Source organism: Bubalus kerabau, chromosome 2, assembly GCF_029407905.1.
Source record: "Bubalus kerabau isolate K-KA32 ecotype Philippines breed swamp buffalo chromosome 2, PCC_UOA_SB_1v2, whole genome shotgun sequence".
Lineage (NCBI taxonomy): Eukaryota > Metazoa > Chordata > Mammalia > Artiodactyla > Bovidae > Bubalus > Bubalus kerabau.
Genome location: NC_073625.1, coordinates 81,977,261 through 81,990,343, shown reverse-complemented (window position 1 = coordinate 81,990,343; position 13,083 = coordinate 81,977,261).

Here is a 13,083-nt window from a genome sequence, read left to right as displayed (position 1 = left end):
TCTTTTTCTATATCTTGTTTTTATCTTGAACATTTCATTTCATTATTTTGTGCACTTAGCTACCTACAAAGTAATTTTTATTTTACTTATATTGTTAAAAATTACACTAAAATAAAACTTTGCATTTATTGATACTGTTACTTATGTTTATTTTTTAACAATGCAATTAATTATTTCAATATTCTTAAGTGAAATATTTATTTTTGCTTTTTAAAGATATTGACATTTGTATCTTCATATATATCCCATACAGTGATTTAAATGATACACTATTGCACTTGGAAATAGTTACTTACCAATAGTTAGTTCTATAGTTTTCATTCTGTACATGAATTTCCCAGGAATGGCATGAAAGGAAAGATGGTTATTATACTGTATTCTCACAAAGAGGAAAACTTAATAATTAACTTATGTTTTGTATTTTGAAATTTGTACTTGTGAAATTAAGACAATTTTAATAAAGAATTAAGTTAAAACTGAAGCCAACTGTAAGATAACCACTAACATCAACTCAGAAGAAAGAAAAACAGACTCCTCTCATTTAGAGCATTAAGTCATCAATGTTAGATGAAAACCAAACAGGAGAGCGTCTGCAGAGCAGGTATTTTGGAAATTTTGTTTAGTTTCTGACCTGATCAGAAATATTTGTAAATGGGGATAAAGAAAGTTAAAGAGTAGCAACAAAGTGAAGTTGTTGCTTTTTGGTTGCTCAGTTGTGTCCGACTCTTTGTGACTCCCATGGAATGGGACCCACCAGGCTCTTCTGTCCATGAGATTATCCTGGCAAGAACACAAGAGTGGGTAGCCATTTCCTTCTCCAACAGTGAAGTTAGTCGTTTGGTAAATGGGGCTTGAATCGAAGAAGTTAACATTTTTGAATTGCCTTTTTTTTTTTTTTTTTTTTACTTTGGCATTTTACCACCAATGAGTGGGAGTATAGAAAGGCATTTTTCCACTCTATATTTTCTGGCTACCTCTTGTGAAATCACAAAAGTCTCTGTTAGGACAAAGTAGCAGCTCCATCTGTTAGCCTTCTTCATAAAATAAAATGTGAACACACAGGACTGAGTATCTGAGCAGTGGTAATAATATTTGAGCATGATATCCAAAAAAAAAACTTGTATGGAACATTCCTAAATATTATTTTTAGAGTTTCATGAGTAACATACCATCTTACAAATATTTCTTATTACTCTCAAGCAATATTTCTCTAAGAAAATCTTTCTCCTTTTCTTGCATGTTTTGGATCAGTTTTGAATCTTGTGGAAGGTGTAAATTCCATATGTACAGATAGAATATCAACTGCCTCAATGTACTTATCAATATGTCATGAATAAAGCTATATTATTTTGAATATTTTATTGTTTAATCTAGAAGTATACACCATTTGTTGTAATAAATATTTAGATTTATATTCACTATAGTTGATTTGCAAAAGAAATAATACATTAACCTGGTATTGGTATTGAGAGCTCTGATGAGCTATGGATATAATTACCATTGAAATATAAATCACCAAGGGAAGGGAAGGGAAAGTCGCTCAGTTGTGTCCTATTCTTTGCGACCCCATAGACTATACAGTCCATGGAATTCTCCAGGCCAGAATACTGGAGTGGGTAGCCTTTCCCTTCTCCAGGGGATCTTCTCAACCCAGGGATGAAACCCAGGTCTCCCACATTGCAGGCAGATTCTTTATCAGCTGAGCCACAAGGGAAGTCCAATAACACTGGAGTGGGTAGCCTATCCCTTCACCAGTGGATCTTCCCGACCCAGGAATCGAGCTGGGGTCTCCTACATTGCAGGTGAATTCTTTACCAACTGAGCTATGAGGGAAGCCCATAAACCACCAAAGAGATTTGCAGACGAAATGAGACTTTAATTACCATTTTATTTTATTTTATTTTCAATTTTATTTTATTTTTAAACCTGAAACACTGTATATGTTTTGCCAAACATCAAAATGAATCCAAGAAAGGACATACTATCAGCAGTTCAATTCAGTTGCTCAGTCATATCCCACTCTTTGCGACCCCATGGACTGCAGCATTCCAGGCTTCCCTGTCCATCACCAACTCCTAGAGTTTACTCAAACTCATGTCCATTGAGTCGGTGATGCTATTCAACCATCTCATCCTCTGTCGACCCCTTCTCCTCCTGCCTTCAATCTTTCCCAGCATCAAGGTCTTTTCAAAGGAGTCAGCTCTTTGCATCAGGTGGCCAAAGTATTGGAGTTTCAGCTTCAGCATCAGTTCTTCCAATGAATATTTAGGACTTATTTCCTTTAGGATGGACTGGTTGGATCTCCTTGCAGACCAAGAGACTCTCAAGAGTCTTCTCCAACACCATCGTTCAAAAGCATCAATTCTTCGGTGCTCAGCTTTCTTTATAGTCCAACTCTCATATCCATACATGACTACTGGAAAAACTATAGCTTTGATGAGATGGATCTTTGTTAGCAAAGTAATATCTTGCTGTTTAATATGCTGGCTAGGTTGGTCTAGAGTGAAAATTAGTAGGCAGGCACTTTGACAAAAGGCTAAGAGGAGTGAAAACAACCTAAAAGAAATAAAATATATTTTTCCTGTTAGTATATCTCATTAGTTTTTATGTCCTCATAGAGAAAAATGAAAATTGTCGATTCCTAATGGGTATAAAAAGACCCAGAACAATGGACATAGTAGAAACTGTGGTTGACATGCAGATAGGATTGGCCAATTTTAATCTTAGGAGGAGGGCAAAATTTTATACCTAGAGAAGAAAAAAATCTATTATCAAAGTAATAGCATATATGGGGAAATGCATTATAAAATTAAAGACTGTGGACTTGGACATAGCCTCCATTTCTCCTATTAATTAAGCACATTTAATTCTAATTTCTTTACTATTTCTGTGCTACTGTTTCTACCCAGTCTGATCTTTCTCATTCTTTCTCTACAACATTTCATACCTACTGGCCTCATTTTTACCTATGGGCTAACTGAAGTTGATAAAATTGTAGGCATGGCTACCACCAGATAAATGTCAGATTTCTATGAGTTCTAGTATGTTTTCTTCCTTCCTTTAAGCAAAAATGAAAAATTGTTAATGAAGAACTCCAGAGGAAAGAATAAAGAAACAAAAGACTTATTAGTAAAGAGACAGTGAGGTGAAACAAAAATAGAAAAGCTGGAAATGATGCCATTTCAGTTCAACTAACACTTTCTGAATACCTAGACTGGAATGATACTGTTCTAAGTACTAGTACTCTAAAGATTTCTGCCCTCAAGGAGTTATAAATCTAGTGAAAAGGAGAGATATAGTTTTTTTTAAAAAACCATTAAGTACAAAAAAGTAAGCATCATGAGAGCTGAAGGAATGAATATATAAACAGAACTGATGTACACAAGATTTTCTGTGTGTACACAGAGGTGATTCAGAAAATTTTCCCTGACAGGGAATAACCTGGCTGAATCTTAATGGAAGAGTACTAGTCAATGAAAAAGAATTTGGAAAGAACCGGGGAAAGGATGTTTCAGGCAGAGTAATATAAATAACTGAGAAGAAAAAAAGAAGTGAAAGGCAGAGAAGAAAGGGAAAGATATACTCAACTGAATGTAGAGTTCCAAAGAACAGTAAAGAGAGATAAAAAGGCCTTCTTAAATGAAAAATGCAAAGTGTGGTCTTCTTTACAGACTGGGGCCTGGTGGACCAGAGTCGATGAAAAGAAAGAGGGAAAAGGAGAGAGAGAGAGAGAGAGAGCAGTATCTCTCGGGTTATGTTGAAAACCAATAAAGCCCATGCACAGGACTTTTACCACTCACTAAGTCACAGGGCGTCCTCTCAAGGAGGTCTTGAAAGCCTGGGCGAGAAAGTGAGCTCGGTAGGTTTCCATGCTCCAACGAGAATGGAGACAGAAAAAAGGACGTGGGGGACCCAGGTCTCTCGTGGAGCAAGGGTATTTTATTAGCAGAAATGCAGGCTTATATACCTTTAGTAAAATGATTACTCAGCTATTACAAAGAATGAAATTCCATCAGTTGCAACAGAATGGATAGTCTAATACATACAAGGTCGCTGATGCTGAAAAGAGTCACTGAAGGGAGTTACTGAAAAGAATACAAGCAGGTACCCTTTTCCATGATCTCCGTCCTGAGAACTGAGTACAGCTCTACTCGTTCCCAGAATAGGAACTGATAAGGAACAGAGAATCCTTGAGAAATGGCACACAAAGGAAGAAAAGTGCAACATATTGGATTCCTTAAAGTTAAACGTCCCTGACAATCCCCTCTTTTTTATTTTTTCATAATTGGGGGTGACTGCAGATACTTTAGTGAAAAAGGTCCTGACCAAATGAGTTTGTTTAGTTTGAACAATTTTTGTTGAAAGGCATTGGTACAATACAAATATAACCATTAGGACAATTATTAGCATTACAATTTTAGATCCAATACTATGTATAATGCTTTGCAAGCATCTTTGAGGGTCTGTTGTGGATAATTAATCAGCTAGTTGTTCAGCTAAGGTTTCCAGATTGTTGGAAGAGGGTAGACTCAGAGAAAGGTTCAAAGATTTCTTTTTGTAATAATTGTACATTTAAGGAAGCATTATAATGTAAGTCTTGCAAATGAAATTTGATTTGTTTCCAATTGTAGGCACTATAGTTAAACTGAACAAGGGTAATATAAAATTAAGTAGAATCTCAGTCTCATTTTAGTATAACTTATTTTTGTAAATCTATTAACTGATCTCCAACCCGTTGGATGGCTATTTTTTTCTGTATTTTATCTTGAACTTCCTCATTTATCTGAGCCTGAGTGGTCCACATAATATGAGCATCTTTAGTCCAATTTTGGATAAAATTGTGTGTTTTGAATTGAGGTTTGTACAGAAATGCTGGCAACAGCAGCAGTAGTACAAATGGCTATCAATCCCCAAATGCCAAGAATTAGCCATCCAATGAATCATTTAGATGGTAGGAGTACTTTAGTAAGTAACTGGGAAGCAAGTCCGACCATGGGATCTTCCTCCCAGGGTCGTTGGAGATCTATTGACAACCATAGGTTACATCCAGATTGAAGAATCAGAAGGGATTCATTTTTTATAGACATGGATGAGTTAACACAAGTATATAGTTTGCAATTTATACACGTTATAGAATGTAAAGTTGTATTAAATTGCAAGTTTTCTATAGCTACAACAAAAGGAAGGGGAACACAAGCTTGTATGAAATACGAATGATTATAATGAAAGGAATAATGACTAGAACCATGATTAGTCTTTGTGAAATATCCAGTCCAAGTTACAAGTTCTTTGGTGCTTGCAGCAAGCTTCCAAATGTCCCATTGTTCAGGCCCAATCCGTTTATTGAGGACGATCTGAGGGTGAGGGGGTGCCATTTCACTGTCAAGCCAGCCAAGAAGTCCTTTGTCATGGTAATGTTCCATCATAATATTGGTAATCTTCTATGCTACTTGAGTAGCATAATGACATATAGTGCTGTTAATATCATCTGAACAGTCAGACAACCAGGAATCATGGGGTCCCCAATGAACAATGGTGTAATTGGCCACAAACATTCATTTTCCTGATTTGGCTTGACATCTGTCTCAACGAACACGAGTATATTTAAACTTCTTATAAGTAAACCCTTTGCATAATGTTTCTTGTCCTTTTGCTAGAGTTTTAGTAGTGTTGATATGGTTCTCATAAAAAGAAAGGGCAGTAAATAATCTAAGCAATGTCCGAAAGTCCTTTTTTGGAGGCAGGACGAAGGCCCAAGTTTGTCGGCTAACGTTTATCCATAATTCTGCTGGGCCCGTGCATAAAGGAAGGATTTCATAACCTAGAAAAATATTAATTAGTGAATTATGAAATGAAATCTTTATGAAATCCTTCCTTCTTCCTCAGGGTATGAGGGCCCCTCCAGGCTCCAAGGAGGATGTATATGTATTGAGTCATTGGTAGGTACGACTGGTCCTCTCTCTGTCCATTCTACAACCAGCAGTAAAGAAGGGTTGGGTATATAAGCCCAGTAAGTATGATTCATTAATTTAGCTTGAGCAGGGGAAGCAAAAGCAAGCAAAGCAAGCATAGCAACAAAAGTATTTTCTGGATTCCGAGGCATTCCCTATTGAGAAACCAGATTTTCAGCTGGATTAGTAAGAATTTTTATCTGTCCCCAAGTAAGGAGATTATAAGGTCGATGATGTTGAGGGTGGTGTTTTTTGGAAATTTTAAAGCCGCCATGACTTGTACTGGAATCTCCTTCTCCTGGGGATTTCGCTGTTCTTCTCTATCTTGAACGCTGGTGGCTCCCCTGGGGTGGATCATCCAAAGAGGAAGCCAAGTGAGTTCATTGGATCCATCTGGAGAAATACAAGCTTACCTCTTTCTCTGTAATATTAATTTTCCAGATTTCCAATGTTTAGTCAACCCATCTTGATACCAAATGGGCAGAGGAGGGGAAGTATCCTTCAATGCCTTGAAATGTTTTTATGCTTTTGTAAAAATATTTTTTTGTGGTAAGTTTAATACATTTAAAACAAATAAAGCTGTATTAACAATAGTTATAGGATTAAAGAATATATGTGTTCAGTCAGTTCAGTTCAGTTCAGTCACTCAGTAGTGTCCGACTCTTTGCAACCCCATAAACTGCAGCACACCAGGCATCCCTGTCCATCACCAACTCCCGGATTTCACTCAGACTCATGTCCATCGAGTCGATGATACCATCTAGCCATCTCATCCTCTGTCGTCCCCTTCTCCTCCTGCCCCCAATCCCTCCCAGCATCAAAGAATTCTCCAATGAGTCAACTCTTTGCATGAGCTGGCCAAAGTACTGGAGTTTCAGCTTTAGCATCATTCCTTCCAAAGAACACCCAGGACTGATCTCCTTTAGAATAGACTGGTTGGATCTCCTTGCAGTCCAAGGGACTTGCAAGAGTCTTCTCCAACACCACAGTTCAAAAGCATCAGTTCTTTGGTGCTCAGCTTTCTTCACAGTCCAACTCTCACATCCATACATGACCACAGGAAAAACCATAGCCTTGACTAGACGGGCCTTTGTTGGCAAAGTGATGTCTCTGCTTTTCAATATGCTATCTAGGTTGGTCACAAATTTTCTTCCAAGGAATAAGTGTCTTTTAATTTCATGGCTGCAATCACCATCTGCAGTGATTTTGGAGCCCAAAAAATAAAGTCTGACACTATTTCCACTGTTTCCCCATCTATTTACCATGATGTGATGGGACTGGATGCCATGATATTAGTTTTCTGAATGTTGAGCTTTAAGCCAACTTTTTCACTCTCCTCTTTCACTTTCATCAAGAGGCTTTTGAGTTCCTCTTCAATTTCTGCCATAAGGGTGGTGTCATCTTCATATCTGAGGTTGTTGATATTTCTCCCAGCAATCTTGATTCTAGCTTATGCTTCTTCCAGCCCAGCGTTTCTCATGATGTACTCTGCATATAAGTTAAATAAGTAGAGTGACAATATACAGCCTTGACGTACTCCTTTTTCTATTTGGAACCAGTCTGTTGTTCCATATCCAGTTCTAACTGTTGCTTCCTGACCTGCATATAGGTTATATTGTGTTGGAATCTAGTAAAGTCTGCTCTGGATAAGGAAGATAGAAGTGTTCCTATGTATTCCCCCTTTTTTATTTTTTCATTTGTTGTTTAAGTGTGTGATGTGCTCATTTAATTATGTCCTGTGCTTGTGGATTGTAAGGAATGTCTGTAATATGTTTAATAGAAAAAGATTGTAAAATTTGTTTGAATTGTCTAGAAGTATGGCAGGGCCATTGTCTGTTTTTATAGAACTAGGAGTTCCCATTATAGCAAAACAAGTTAGTAAATGATTTATAACGTGTTGTGTAGTTTCACCTCGAAGAGGTGTGGCCCAGATAAAAGAAGAGTTTGTGTCGATACAGACATGTAAGAAAGAAGATGGAGCGAATTCAGGGCAATGAGTCACATCCATTTGCCATAACTTGTTAGGTTGTAATCTTCGAGAATTGGTACCTTGTGCAATGGGTCAAAGGTGTAAGGGTTTACAAGTAGAGCAATTATTAATGATTTCTTTAGCTTGACGGTATGGAATTTTTTATATATGGAGTAAGGAGCCAGCATTATTGTGTAATAAAGCATGTTGTTTTTTGGTAGTAGCAAAGGAAACAAGTTTATCAGCTTGTTCATTACCATGAGTCATAGGGCCGGGAAGGCAAGAATGTATTCAAATATGAGTAATATAAATGGGAGAAGTGCATTTTCTAATAATAGATTGTAGTTAGAAAAAAAGTTGTTGAATAGCAGGTTGACTGGAGTTTATAGTGGAGGTTTGTGTATTTTTTAATACAAAAACTAAATATAAGGAATCAGAGACTATATTAATGGGGTAAGGATGTAAGTAAATAACTTCAATGCGAGCATATAATTCATTTTGTTGAGCAGAATGAAATTTACTATAAAAATTTTTATATTCTTTAAGAGACCAGAATGAGGCTTTGGCGTCTTGGGTCCCATCTATAGAAAACATCAGCTTGAGGTACAGGTTGTGAGCTGACAATGTGGGAGATAATAAATTCAGTATTTTTGAAGAAATTTTAGAGCTTGTTAGAAGGATAATGAAATGAAATTTCTCCAAAATATTTTACAAAGGCTATTGGAAATCAAAAGAGGTTTGTAATGCATTTTCAAATTGAGATTTATTAATATGTATAACAATTTTATGAGGATCAGAGCCAATTAATGTCTTAGTTCTGTTTCTTCTACTGGTAACAAATAAAACAATTAAATCAAGATAGGGTGTAAGTGATTTTGTCCCTCTAAAATGTGTATAGATCTATTTTATTGGGTGTTAAGGTTGGGCAAGAAGTCCTATGGGGGAATGGAGAGAGGGGAGTATGAATAATTTTAGAGGTAAATCAAGGCTAATTTGTGTAAAAAGTTGCTGTTGTAATATATTCTGAATTAGCTGTAAAAAGAAGAGAAGTGAAAATCAAAGGAGAAAAGGAAAGATATAAGTACCTGAATGCACAGTTGCAAAGAATAGCAAGGAGAGATAAGAAAGCCTTCCTCAGCGATTAATACAAAGAAATAGAGGAAAACAACAGAATGGGAAAGACTAGAGATTTCTTCAAGAAAATTAGAGATACCAAGGGAACATTTCATGCAAAGATGGGCTCAATAAAGGACAGAAATGGGATGGACCTAACAGAAGCAGAAGACATTAAGAAGAGGTGGCAAGAATACCCAGAAGAACTGTACAGAAAAGATCTTCATGACCAAGATAATCATGATAGTGTGATAACTCACCTAGAGCCAGACATCCTGAAATGTGAAGTCAAGTGGGCCTTAGAAAGCATCACTACGAACAAAGCTAGTGGGGGTGATGGAATTCCAGTTGAGCTATTTCAAATCCTCAAAGATGATGCTATGAAAGTGCTGCACTCAGTATGCAGGCAAATTTGGAAAACTCAGCAGTGGCCACAGGACTGGAAAAGGTCAGTTTTCATTCCAATCCCAAAGAAAGGCAATGCCAAAGAATGCTCAAACTACCGCACAATTGCACTCATCTCACACACTAGTTAAGTAATGCTCAACATTCTCCAAGAAAGGCTTCAGCAATACATGAACCATGAACTTCCAGATGTTCAAGTTGGTTTTAGAAAAGGCAGAGGAACCAGAGATCAAATTGCCAACATCTGCTGGATCATCAAAAAAGCAAGAGAGTTCCAGAAAAACATCTACTTCTGGTTTATTGACTATGCCAAAGTCTTTGACTGTGTGGATCACAATAAACTGTGGAAAATTCTGAAAGAGATGGGCATACCAGACCACCTGAACTGCCTCTTGAGAAACCTATATACAGATTGGGAAGCAACAGTTAGAACTGGACATGGGACAACAGACTGGTTCCCAATAGGAAAAGGAGTACGTCAAGGCTGTATATTGTCACCCTGCTTATTTAACTTCTATGCAGAGTACATCATGAGAAATGCTGGACTGGAAGAAGCACAAGCTGGAATCAAGATTGTGGGGAGAAAGATCAGTAACCTCAGATATGCAGATGATACCACCCTTATGGCAGAAAATGAAGAGGAACTCAAAAGCCTCATGATGAAAGTGAAAGAGGAGAGTGAAAAAGTTGGCTTAAAGCTCAACATTCAGAAAGAGAAGATTGTGGCACCTGGTCCCATCACTTCATGGGAAATAGATGGGGAAACAGTGGAAATAGTGTCAGACTTTATTTTTCTGGGCTCCAAAATCACTGCAGATGGTGACTGCAGCCATGAAATTAAAAGATGCTTACTTCTTGGAAGGAAAGTTATGACCAATCTAGATAGTATATTGAAAAGCAGAGACATTACTTTGCCAACAAAGGTCAGTCTAGTCAAGGCTATGGTTTTTCCAGTGGTCATGTATGGATGTGAGAATTGGACTGTGAAGAAGGCTGAGCACCGAAGAATTGATGCTTTTGAACTGTGGTGTTGGAGAAGACTCTTGAGAGTCCCTTGGACTGCAAGGAGATCCAACCAGTCCATTCTGAAGGAGATCAGCCCTGGGATTTCTTTGGAAGGGCTGATGCTAAAGCTGAAACTCCAGTACTTTGGCCAGCTCATGCGAAGAGTTGACTCATTGGAAAAGACTCTGATGCTGGGAGGGATTGGGGGCAGGAGTAGAAGTGGACGACAGAGGATGAGATGGCTGGATGGCATCACTGACTTGATGGACGTGAGTCTGAGTAACTCTGGGAGTTGGTGATGGACAGGAAGGCCTGGCATGCTGCTTTTCATGGGGTTGCAGAGAGTTGGACAAGACTGAGTTACTGAACTGAACTGAAACAGAGTTTTTGTCTCTTGTGAAAAATGAATGAGGACTATTTAAATTGGGATCTGCTTTTAAAGTATTAAATAAATTAGTTGATAATTAGCAATGTCTAAGGATAATCTAATCATCCTTTTATATCTCCTAAAACTTTTTGAAAATTATTCATGGTTGATAATTTATCAGTATGAATCTGTGTTAGTTGATGAGTAATGTGTTGACTCTTAATAATAAACCCTAAGTAATGGTAAGGTATAGAGGATTAGATTTTTTTGTGATAAGTTGTGTTTTGAAGTAGCTCAGTCATGTCTGACTCTTTGTGACCCCATGGACTGTAGCCCACCAGACTCCTCCATCCATGGAATTTTCTAGGCAAGAGTACTGGAGTGGGTTTGCCATTTCCTTCTCCAGGATATCTTCCCAACCCAGGGATCAAAGCCGGGTCTCCCGCATTGCGGGCAGACGCTTTACTGTCTGTGCCACCAGGGAATGGGAAATGGAGCACTGAGGTATCCATGAAAGTGAAAGTGAAAGTGAAGTCGCTTGGTCATGTCTGACTCTTTGTGACCCAATGGATTGTAGCCTATCATGCTCCTCCATCCGTGGGATTTTCCAGGCAAGAGTATTGGATTGGGTTGCCATTTCCTTCTCCAGAGTATCTTCCCCACCCAGCGATAGAACCTGGGTCTCCCGCATTGTAGGCAGACGCTTTACCATCTGAGCCACCAGGGAAATCTTAGATTTTTTTAGGGGCAATAATTAATCCAGAGTCTTTCAAGCACTGTTGAGCTATATTAAACACATGTTGAGTTTCTAAAACAGATGGAGCTGAAAACAATATATCATCCATATAATGAATAACAAGAAAGTCAGGAAATTGTTTTCTTATAGGTTTAAGGGCTTTGGCTATATAATATTGAAATATGGTAGAAGAATTTATTATTTTTTGAGGTAGTATAGTCCATTGGTATCATTTATGAGGCCCGGTGTGATTAAGATAAGGAAAAAAGAAAGCAAATTTCTCTAGGTCTAGAGGGTGAAAATGTATATTAAAAAAGCAATCCTGTAAATCTATAATAATAATATGTCAGTTTTGAGGAATAGTAGTAGGTGATGGGATTCTTGGTGACAATGTATTTATAGGTTTCATAGATGTATTAACTTTTTTAAGGTCTCTTAAGAGATGTCATTTGTTAGATTTTTTTTTAATACAAAAAAAATGGGAGAGTTTCAAGGGGAATAAGATTCTTCAATATGTTTTAATTCTAATTGTGTACCTATAAGTTCCTTGGAAGGAAAGTTATGACCAACCTAGATAGCATATTCAAAAGCAGAGACGTTACTTTGCCAACAAAGGTTGGTCTGGTCAAGGCTATGGTTTTTCCTGTGGTCATGTATGGATGTTAGAGTTGGACTGTGAAGAAGGCTGAGCGCCGAAGAATTGATGCTTTTGAACTGTGATGTTGGAGAAGACTCTCGAGAGTCCCTTGGACTGCAAGGAGATCCAACCAGTCCATTCTGAAGGAGATCAGCCCTGGGATTTCTTTGGAAGGAATGATGCTAAAACTGAAACTCCAGTACTCTGGCCAGCTCATGCGAAGAGTTGACTCATTGGAAAAGACTCTGATGCTGGGAGGGATTGGGGGCAGGAAGAGAAGGGGACGACAGAGGATGAGATGGCTGGATGGCATCACTGGCTCAATGGATGTGAGTCTGAGTGAACTCTGGGAGTTGGTGATGGACAGGGAGGCCTGGCGTGCTGCGATTCATGGGGTCGCAAAGAGTCAGACACGACTGAGCGACTGAACTGAACCGAACTAAACTGAAGTTATTTAGCCATCTGTAATTTCTCTTTTGTAAGGGGCACTGCTCTGTCCAAATAGGCTTGTCATTTTAATAATTGTTATGTTTGTTAAATGAGCAGTGGCCCCTAAGGAAAATGTGGAATGTATATTTGAGTTTGCCATAGAAATAACTCCAGAAAGAATGAAGGGATGGAGCCAAAGCAAAAACAATATCCAGCTGTGAATGTGACTGGTGGTAGAAGCAAGGTCCGATGTTGTAAAGAGCAATTTTGCATAGGAACCTGGAATGTCAGGTCCATGAATCAAGGCAAATTGGAAGTAGTCAGACAAGAGATGGCATGTGTGAATGTCGACATTCTAGGAATCAGTGAACTAAAATGGACTGGAATGCATGAATTTAACTCAGATGACCATTATATCTACTACAGCTGGCAGGAATCCCTCAGAAGAAATGGAGTAGTCATCATGGTCAA